The sequence below is a fragment of the Hyperoodon ampullatus genome, assembly GCF_949752795.1.
Source record: "Hyperoodon ampullatus genome assembly, chromosome: 14".
NCBI classification, from domain to species: domain Eukaryota; kingdom Metazoa; phylum Chordata; class Mammalia; order Artiodactyla; family Ziphiidae; genus Hyperoodon; species Hyperoodon ampullatus.
Genome location: NC_136927.1, coordinates 42432556 through 42443751, shown reverse-complemented (window position 1 = coordinate 42443751; position 11196 = coordinate 42432556).

Here is an 11196-nt window from a genome sequence, read left to right as displayed (position 1 = left end):
TGTGCATGTTTATCCATCTAGATAAGAAAGAGGGAGGCAGGGAGGGGAAAGTGGCTTGGAAAGTGGTATTTGAGGGGCAGCGATCTTGAGTCCTCTTTCTTTCTTTTTTTTTTTTTTTTTGCGGTATGCGGGTCTCTCACTGTTGTGGCCTCTCCCATTGCGGAGCACAGGCTCCGGACGCGCAGGCTCAGCGGCTGTGGCTCAAGGGCCCAGCCGCTCCGCGGCATGTGTGATCTTCCCGGACCGGGGCACGAACCCGTGTCCCCTGCATCGGCAGGCGGACTCTCAACCACTGCGCCACCAGGGAAGCCCTTGAGTCCTCTTTCTTACGAAACCCCCGTGTTGATGTTAGCCCAATTAATTGGCTTCTTAATGAGTAGCAAATCCAAGATTAACCCACAAAGGAGACAGTTACTGCATACCTAAGATAAGTTTAGCCCAAAAGCGAGGGTTCTGACCCAAATACAGAGCTCCCCCGGGGTTAGCCCACCAGCAGGCACGGGGGAACCCAGCTTGACCACACGAAGGTGCCCTGGACACCCTGATCTGCATGAGATGGAGAAGAGACCTCTTTGGAGACCAGAGCCAGCCTGTCCAGGAAGAGCGGACTTTGGTACCTTGGGCAGAAGAACAACCCACCAGGCTGGCAATGCCAGGCTCTTGCTGGCACTTTGTCCATTGCACCCCCCAGCTCTGTGTCTACTTGGGGAGGTACCAGCCAGAAGCCAGTGGGTCCCAAGAACCCTACCCAGATAGATCCCGTGGACAGGGGTGTAGCTGGAACAGGAGCCCAGAGGGCTGACCCGTGCAGGGACCAAGTCACATACATGGCTTCTTCCGGACACCATCCCTGAACCTGGGTTCCCCCAGAGCCTACTCTGGCCCCGCCGGGAGCTTCCTTTGAGCTCCCAAACAAGTCACCAGGCAGGCAGCGGTGCAGGGCACGGAGAGGTTCAGCTGTGTGGCTCTTGGCTGGTCACTTCCCCTCTCTGAGCCTTAGAAGTAAAGATGGTAAAGCCTGCTTCCAGGATTCTTGTGAGGATTCAAAGACTCCATTAATAGAATCACTGGGCCCCTGGCATAGCCCCTGGCACATAAACACTCAAGAAACAGTGATGGATACAGGCTTTTAAAGCATCAGAACGGACGGACTCCCTGAGTGATCTGCCCAAGAGGTCCCCAAATGTCTCATTTTCCAAAAGTTGGCCATATTTGTAGATCATGTGTACTATTATTTAGTTAATGTATTTTCTATAAACAGACCCTATTAAAAATTTAACTCCAACTTCAACCTAAGCAATAATGCACATAGTTGTGTATTTTTTCCCCATAGCTGTGTGTCATTCCCCAGTCAATGACTGTAAAGCATTTGAAACAGTGCCTGGCATATAGCAGATGTTATATAAGTGTTTCTTAAACAAAGCAATCAACTTACCATAAAACAAAATGCAGTGAAATGTAAAAACTAAATACAAGGAAAACAAAAGACAGTAACTGAATTTCAGTGAGATACTATTCCCTGCTTAAGACTCTGATGGGGCTTCCCTGGTGGCTCAGTGGTTAAGAATCCACCTGCCAATGCAGGGGACACTGGTTCGAGCCCTGGTTTGGGAAGATCCCACGTGCTGCAGAGCAGCTAAGCCCGTGCGCCACAACTACTGAGCCTGCGCTCTAGAGCCCGTGAGCCACAACTACTGAGCCCGCATGCCACAACTACTGAAGCCTGTGCACCTACAGCCTGTGCTCTGCAACAAGAGAAGCCACTGCAATGAGAAGCCTGCGCACCGCAATGAAGAGTAGTCCCCCCTCGCCACAACTAGAGAAAGCCCGTGCAAAGCAACGAAGACTCAATGCAGCCAAAAATAAATAAATAAAATAAATAAATTTATTTAAAAAAAAAGACTCTGATGAGTTGGAGATCTACTTTGCCTTTGTTTAAAGAGTATTAGAGAGGTGTTGAAGACATAGTAGCATCAAGTGGAGATTCTCACCCCCTCCCTCATCAGAGGATAGAAAGAAATTTGAAGAAGGTCTCACTCTCTCACTAGGGGGTCCAGGGATATTTAACACCATCTAAAACAAGCCACTCAATTCTGGGAAACATCAGCCTTGAATGATGACGTCTTCTCCTGTTTCCACAGCACCAAGTAGGAACGCCTCCCAGTCCTACTGCCCTCCCTGCCCTGAATCCACCCCTTATGGGGCTTCCCACTCAGCTGACTCCTGAGGGCAACAGCAACTCCCCAGATGCACCCAGACCAGCAGGTGTGCTTCCTGAGTGAAGGACAGAGGGTGCCCTGCAGCCTCCTACAGAGGAGTGAAGAACACCTGGCTTGGAGTCTGTCAGGTGCCAGCTGTGCGACCTTGGGCAAGTTCCTGACCTCTCTGATTCTGTTTTCTTATCTTTGTTGTAGGCACTAAATGCATCATTGCATGTGAAGCACTCCAGCGCAGTCCTGGATGGGGTGGAGCCCTAAATTGGTGCTTAAACACCAGGCTCCAGCGCCTGGAAATGACTTCTGAGGTTGTGGTCCTTCAGACTAAAAGTTGGTCAAATTTCAGGAGAGTCTGGGGATGTGGAGAAGACTGGGGGGAGGAAGTCAAATGGAAGCAGGTACTATGGAGAACACAAAGTGCTTAACTTCACAGTCAACAGAGAAATGCAAATGAAAACCACAATAACGGTGCCATTTAAATTTTATCAGATTAGTAAAAACTAAAAGTCTGACAACATCACACGTTGCCGAGGACACAACGTAATGGGAACTCTCATTTACAGCTAGTGGAGATGTAAATTAATGCAACTAGTCTGGAAAATAGTTTGGCATGGTCTAATAAACTTGAACAAGTGTTTACCCTAAGACCCAGCAATTCCACTGTGAGGTATACTACCAAGGAAACACTGGCACATGTGTACAAGAAGCATAGGCAGAAATGTTTACAGTGGCATTGATTTTAATATTGAAAAACTGGAAACAACCTAAATATCCATAAGCAAGAGAATGGAAAGATAAACTATGGTGTAATCACTCAATGTGAAAATGAATCATAGCTTCACACAACAAAGCAAATGACTCTTACAGAAAAAAAACAACAACAACCAAAAAACCAACCAAAAAATCCACAAAGCAAATGACTCTTTCTGAAGCAAAAGAAAAATTAGAAAAGAACACAGGCATAATAACACCGTCTGTGTCACACTTAACACCATGTAAAGCAGCTCTATATATTGTTTGGGTGAATGAATATATAGAGAAATCCAAGGGAATGAAAAACATCAAATCTTGAATAGCGTAGACAAGGAGGGGATGTGATGAAGCGAGGGTCTCCAGGGGTCTCAACAGTTTGGTAAAACTGAGTGAAGCTATCATGGGTGTTGATTATGTTTTTCTTTATACCTTTTTGTATGTCCAAACTATTTCATAACATTTTAAACGTAAGTGGATCTTGGATTTATAAAATAAAATGTGGAAGGGGGACTTTCACTTCTGGCCATGATGGAGATGGTATCTGGGTAACCCTCTTTCTAAAACAACTACAAGAGGAGAAAAAAAAAAACACTAGAAAGCATGAGAAAGCAACCAAGTTAGATAGTACTTGAGAGGCCAGGGTGCCAGAGAGAAGGAAAATGTGTTGAAATTCTGCATGCAATGTCCCCTCAAATAATTTGCCAAGTCACTGCAGATGAGTTACATTCCAGGAAACCTAGCAGAAAGCATCTGGTAACAGGCTAAAAAGCTAAGAAGACATTTTGTCAGTTTCACAATGCTAAGGAAAGAATCAGAGTCTAAGAAAAATGGGCCCTGATAAATACCCAGTTATTCAGGAAAGGCTATGCCTTGGGAATAAGAAAAATCAGAAATAGTTCAGTCTTCACTGCATCAAGATGATCTGCCTATATGCCATATGTCTGCTAGAAAAAAAAATTAAAACCTATCTGGAAAAACTTAGCTTCATCTAAAGCCTCCATACTTTTCATACACAATGTCCAGCATTGAATTAAATTGATAAGACAAACCAGAAAACAGTACCAAATGACCAAAAGCCAAGAAGATAAAACCAAAACAAAACCAGAAACAGACCCATAAGTGATTCAGAAAATGGCCTTATGAGACAGGATTTAAAATAACTATGATCAGTATGTTCAAGAATTCCACCAGAAATATGGCATCTATTTAAAAGTAGAAACTCTAGAGCTGAAAAATGCAATAATTGAAATTTATAAGAACTTAACAGATGGATAAAGGAACATATTAGAAAATCAGAAGATAGGACTGGTGAACTGAAAGAATGGTAGAAAATGAACAGATTGAAGCATGCCGAGAAAAAATGTTTAAAAATACAGAAAAGAGCAAAAGAGACACATGAGACATTGTGAAAAGGTCTAACATAAATGTATTTGGAGTAAAGAAAAAGAGGAGAGAGGATAACTCAGAAGCAATAATAGAGATACTGGTTAAGAATTTTTCAAAACTAACAAGAAACCTTAAGCTACAGATTCTAGGAGTTCTACAACCATCCCTCCCCCGCCACCCCAAAAACAAATACAAAGAAAACCACATCTAAGCACATCACAGAAAAACTGTTTTAAAAATTAAAGACAAAGATATACTTAAAATCCAACTTAGGATGTTATATCCAGCAAAAATATCATCAGAAAAAGAAGGCAAGCTCAATATGATAAAGGAATCTACTAAAATCCCACAGTTGATATCATACTTAATGATGAAAAACTGAAAGCTTTCCCTCCAAGATCAGAAACAAGACAAGGATGTCCACTCTCATGACTTTTATTAAACAAGGATGTCCACTCTCATTGTACTGAATGCCTTGGTTCTAGCCAAGGCAATTAGGCAAGAAAAAGAAATAAAAGGCATCCAGAATGGAAAGAAAGAAGTAAAGTATTTCTGTTTGCAGATGATATGATCTTGTATATACAGCATCCTAAAGAATCCACACCAAGAAAATAAAATGAAACAAAGCAAACAACCAAACAAAAACTATTAGGACTAATTAGTGAATTTAGAAGGATTACAGGATACAAGATCAATATACAAAATCAACTGTATTTTAATAAACTAGGAATGAACAATCTGAAAATGAAAATTTAAAAGTGATTTCATTTACAGTAATATCAAAAAGAATAAAAGGGAAATTTAACTAAAGGAGTGCTAGACTGGTACACTAAAAACTATTGTACAAAACATTGCTGAAAGAATAATGGAAGATCTTAATAAATGGAAGGATATCCCATGTTCATGGATTGGAAGACTTACTATTGCTAAGATAACTCCCCCCAAATGATCTACAGAGTCAAAGTAATCCCTATCAAAATTCCAGCTGGCTCTTTTGAAGAAATTGACAAGCTGATCCTAAAATTCATATGGACATAGAAGTGGCCAGGATAAACAAAATGATCTTGAAAAAGATGAACAAATTTAGAGGACTCAGACTTCTCAATTTCAAAGCTTACTACAAAGCTACATTAATCTACACAGGGTGGTACTGGCTTATTTATACACATACAGATCAATGGAATAAAACTGAGAGTCCAGAAAAAAGGTCATACATTTACATTCAATTGATGTTTGACAAGGGTGCCAAGACAATTCACTGGGGGAAAAGAATAGTCTTTAAAATAAATGGGGGTGGGGCTTCCCTGGTGGCGCAGTGGTTGGGAGTCCGCCTGCGATGCAGGGGACACGGGTTCGTGCCTCGGTCCGGGAAGATCCCACATGCCATGGAGCAACTGTGTGCCATAATTACTGAGCCTGCACTCTACAGCCCATGCGCTACAACTGCTGAAGCCTGTGTGCCACAACTACTGAGCCCGCATGCTGCAACTACTGAAGCCCGCACGCCTAGAGTCTGTGCTCAAGAGAAGCCACTGCAATGAAAAGCCTGTGCACCACAACAAAGAGTAGCCCCCACTCACCGCAACTAGAGAAAGTCTGCGCACAGCAACAAAGACCCAACGCAGCCAAAAGTAAAATAAAATAATTTAAAAATTAAAATAAATAAATAAAATAAAATAAATGGTGCTCATACAACTGGGTATCCACATGAAATAGAATGAAACTGGACTCCTATTTCACACCATATACAAAAATCAACTCAAAATGGATCAAAGACCCAGTATGAAGAGGAAGAAATATTAAACTCTTAAAATAAAATACAGGTGTAAATCTTCAGAACCTTGTATTAGACAGTAGTTTCTTAGACATGAAACCAAAAGCACAAGAAACCAAAGGAAAACAGATATATTGAACTATTTCAAATTTTAAAACTTTTGTGCTTCAAAAGGCACTATCAAGAAAGTGAAAAGGCAATATAAAGAATGGGAAAAATATTTGCAAACTATATATTTGCTAGTGTTCAGAATACATAAAGAACCCTCAAGATCTAAAAGACAACCCAATTTTAAACTGTGCAAAAGATTTGAATAGACATTTTTCCAATGAGATATACTAGTGACCAATAAACACATGAAAAGATGCTTATCATCATTAGTCATTAGGGAAATGCAAATAAGGACTACGGAGTAACACCACCTCACACCCACTAGATGGCTATTTTTAAAAATGGAAAATAAAAAATGTGGGTGAGGATATAAGGGTAGAACCCTTATACATTGCTGACGGGAATGTAAAATGGTGCAGCCACTATGCAAAACAATTTTACAGTTTCTCAAAAAGTTAATATAGTGTTACCACATGACCAAGCAATTTGACTCCTAGGTATATAGCGAAAAGAATTGAAAATATATGTTCACAAAAAAACCCTTCTACACAAATGTTCATAGCAGCATTACTTATAATAACTCTAAACTGGAAGCAACTCAAATGTTCATTAACTGATGAACAGACAAACAAAATGTAGACTATGCATACAATGGAATATTATTCCACCATAAAAATGAATCAATTACTGATACATGTTGCAACATGGATGAACCTTGAAAATTTATCCAAAGTAAAGAAGCCAGACACAAAAAAGGCACATATTGTGTGATTCTATTTATATGAAGTGTCCAGAATAGGCAAATCCATAGACAGTTAGTAGATTAGTGGTTGTCAAGGGCTAGAGCTTTGGAGAGAGTGGGAATAGGGAGTGACTGCTAATGGGTATAGGATATTTTTGCAGCAATAAAAATGTTCTGTAGTTAGATAGTAGTGATGATTGCACAAATTTATAAGTATACTAAATACTACTTAATTGTGTACCTCAAAAGAGTGAATTTTATGATATGTGAATTGGATCTTAATTACAGATTTTTTTAAATGAAGGCAAAAAAAAATCTTTATTTTTTATACCAAAAAAAAAAAATGCTGAGAGGATTTTTCACCTGTAGACCTGCAACAAAAGACATATTAAAGTGAATTTTGGGGGCAAAAGGAAAATAATCTCAGATGGGAAGCAATTTACTGTAGGAAGGAATGAAGAGCAATAGAATATTATAAATATAAATAATATTGATTGCTGAAAATAATAATGATCATATATTATGAAGTTTAAACAATATGCAGAATTAAAATACATTACCATGATACCCCAAAGATAAGAAGGGGTGAATAAAGTTAAAGGTCACTGTATTGTCTGGGAAGTGATAAAAATACTAATATAAAGGTAGACTCCAAAAAAAAAATCAATTACGCATGCTGTAATCGCTAAGAAAAACACTAAAAGAGTTACAAAAGAAAATATAACAAACTAATAGACAGGAAACATAGATTAATAATTTTTAAAACTTTATTCATCTAAGAAATGGGACAAAGAAGAAAAAGGAACAAAGAATAGATAGGACAAAAGGAAAACAAATAGTAAGAAGTTACACTTAATCCCAAACACCTCAGTATTTTTATTAAATGTATGAACTAATCACTGAAATTAAAGATGTAACCTTGAAACCAACACTTTGCATTAAAATAAAGTGATATTATAGTTTAATCTCTCTCATAAATATACTTACAAAAATTGTAAACAAAATATTAACAAATCAAATCTGATGATATATACAAAAGTAAATTATACAGCCTTATCACATGAGGTTTATTCCAAGAATACAAGGGTAGTTTGACATTTGAAAGTCAGTAATCTATTTCACCACATAAACAGAATAAAGGAGAAATTTTATATGATAATTTAATAATTTTTAATATGACATTTAATAATTTGCAATACTCATTCATGATTTTTAAAACACTCTCAGGAAACCAGGAATAGAAGGAACACACTTAATCTGATAAGGAGCACACACGCATGCACACATGTGCACACACACATTATATACAACTAACATCCCTGATGGTCAAATATTGAACACTTTATCCTCTAGGGCAGGACAAAGGTAAGAATGTCTTGTACTGGAGGTCCTAGTCAATGCAATAAGGCAAGAAAAATAAATAAATTTATAAATATTAGAAAACTATAAGGATTGGAATGATATTATCTTAAAAAGTCCAGATACTTAACAGATAAACTCTTAGATAATAACTGTTAAACAAGGGCACTGAATTTGAGACTAATATAAAAAATATATTTCTAAAGATCAACAAAGTTGACAAACCTTTAGCTAGACTAAGAAAGAGAAGATTCAAATAACTAAAATCAGGGCTTCCCTGGTGACGCAGTGGTTGAGAGTCCGCCTGCTGATGCAGGGGACGTGGGTTCGTGCCCTGGTCTGGAAGATCCCACATGCCGCGGATCGGCTAGGCCCGTGAGCCATGGCCGCTGAGCCTGCGCGTCCGGAGCCTGTGCTTCGCAATGGGAGAGGCCACAACAGTGAGAGGCCTGTGTACCACAAAAAAAATAAAATAAAAATAAAAAAATAACTAAAATCAGAAAAGAAAGATGAGACTTTTACAACTGATGCCACAGAAGTAAAACTGATTATAAGATACAACTATGAATAATCATATAGCAACAAATTTGATAATGTAGAAGAAATGGATAAATCCCTAAAAACCTGTCAAGACTGAATTATGAAGAAATAAGTAGGCTGTAAGTAGGCTGCAAAAGCAACAAAAGCAAAGATAGGGAAGTGGGACTACATCATAGTAAAAAGCTTCTGCATTGCAAAGAAAACCATCAACAACATGAAAAGGCAACCTACTGAGTGGGAGAAAATATTTGAAAATTATATATCAGATAAGGGACTAATATGCCAAATATATAAAGAGCTCATACAATCTGATTTAAAAATGAGCAGAAGATCTGAATAGACATTTTTCCAAGGAGAACATACAGATGGACAATAGATACATGAAAAAAATGCTCAACATCATTAATTATCAGGGAAATGCAAATCAAAATCACAATGAGATTTCACCTGACACTTGTTAGAATGGCTATTATCAAAAAGACAAGAAATAACTAGTATTGGTAAGGATATGAAGAAAAGGGACCACTTGTGCACTGTTGGTGGAAATGTATTTGGTGCAGCCACTATGGAAAACAGTATGGAGGTCCTCCAAAAGATTAAAAATAGAACTACCACATGATCCAGCAATTCCACTTCTGGCTATATACCCAAAGGAAATGAAATCAGTATCTCAAAAAGATATCTGCACCTCTATGTTCATTACAGTATTATTTACAATAATCAAGATATGGAAACAACCTAAGTGTCCTTCAATAGATGAATGGATGAAGATGATGTGGAATATACATACCATGGAATATTATTCAGCCATGAAAAATAACGAAATCTTGCCATTTATAACAACATGGATGAACTTCGAGGGAATTATGCTAAGTGAAATAAGCCAGACAGAGAAAGATAAACACTGTATGATCTCTTTTATATGTAGAACCCCCCCCAAAAAATAAATAAGTTCATAGATACAGAGAACAGGTTGATGGTTGCCAGAAGAAAGGAGTGGGAGGTGGGAGGAATAGGTGAAGGGGATCAAAAGGTAAAAAGAAAAAAAAATGTGGTGCATTACTGAGCAAAAACAACAATAAAAAAGCAGCAAAAAAAATTTTTTTTTAATGTATGTACTTGCAATGCATAAGCCCAGAGGGTCTTGTTCAGTGTAGTTAAATTTCATGAACAGACTATTACTCCATAAATTATAATGTTACATCAACATTGAGTATTGCATTTATTCTAGATTTGCTTATGTCTTTTCATTCAAAGAGTATGTCAAAAGTACACAAAAACATGTTTTCAGCAATTTTATAAAGACTGAGTAATGCTGCAGAAACTAAAATATATTGCAACTTGAATACAATGCATTCTCTCTAAAAGCAATGACACAGCTTATTAAAATACTCACTTTGAACTTTATATCACCATCACTGAAACTAGGGAGAATTTTAAATCATAAAATAAACTATCAATTATAGAGAGGATATTAATTTTACGTGGCAATGTATGATTCTGATAAATTTACCTTTACAAAGTAGAATGTACATTAAGTAACTTTGTAGAAATCAACTGATACATGATTCAGTATCAACATTCATATGCTAATTTTGACCTCTATTTTAAGAAGAGCCAACTTTGTTTCATAAGCCACACTGTAAAATTTATGTACTATTTTCCTTATTTAAAAAAATTCTTTTAAGTATGGAGAAGTAGAATATGTGGTAAAAAAATCATACCTCTTGTGTCCTGGTATATCTTCCCAGATAGCTTATCAAAAGGGAAATAAATACGTGCACAATTACCTTGTGCATAAGTCTAAAATCTATAAAAATATGCATCAGGCAATAATAGATTAATATACTGAGGTGTCAGATAAATTGCCAAATGTTGATGAAGATAGCTTGATTGATGGAGTAAACTACCTTCATTAAATTGGGGTATGTTTTATTGTTCTCAAAAAAGGAGACAATAATAGGTCACACTGTAATTCCATTTTTTTCTCCAGTGGAAGTACTTTTTTTTTTTTTTTTTTGTGGTACACCGGCCTCTCACTGTTGTGGCCTCTCCCGTTGCAGGGCACAGGCTCTGGACGCGCAGGCTCAGCGGCCATGGCTCACAGGCCCAGCCGCTCCGCAGCATGTGGGATCTTCCCGGACCGGGACACAAACCTGTGTCCCCTGCATCGGCAGGCGGACTCTCAACCACTGCGCCACCAGGGAAGCCGGAAGTACTTTTTGAATTTAGAAAATTTTTCACTTATAAAAGACACAAACAAAAAGACAAATTGAAAAACAAGAATGGAAAAGAAACTGAAATGGGAGATTATA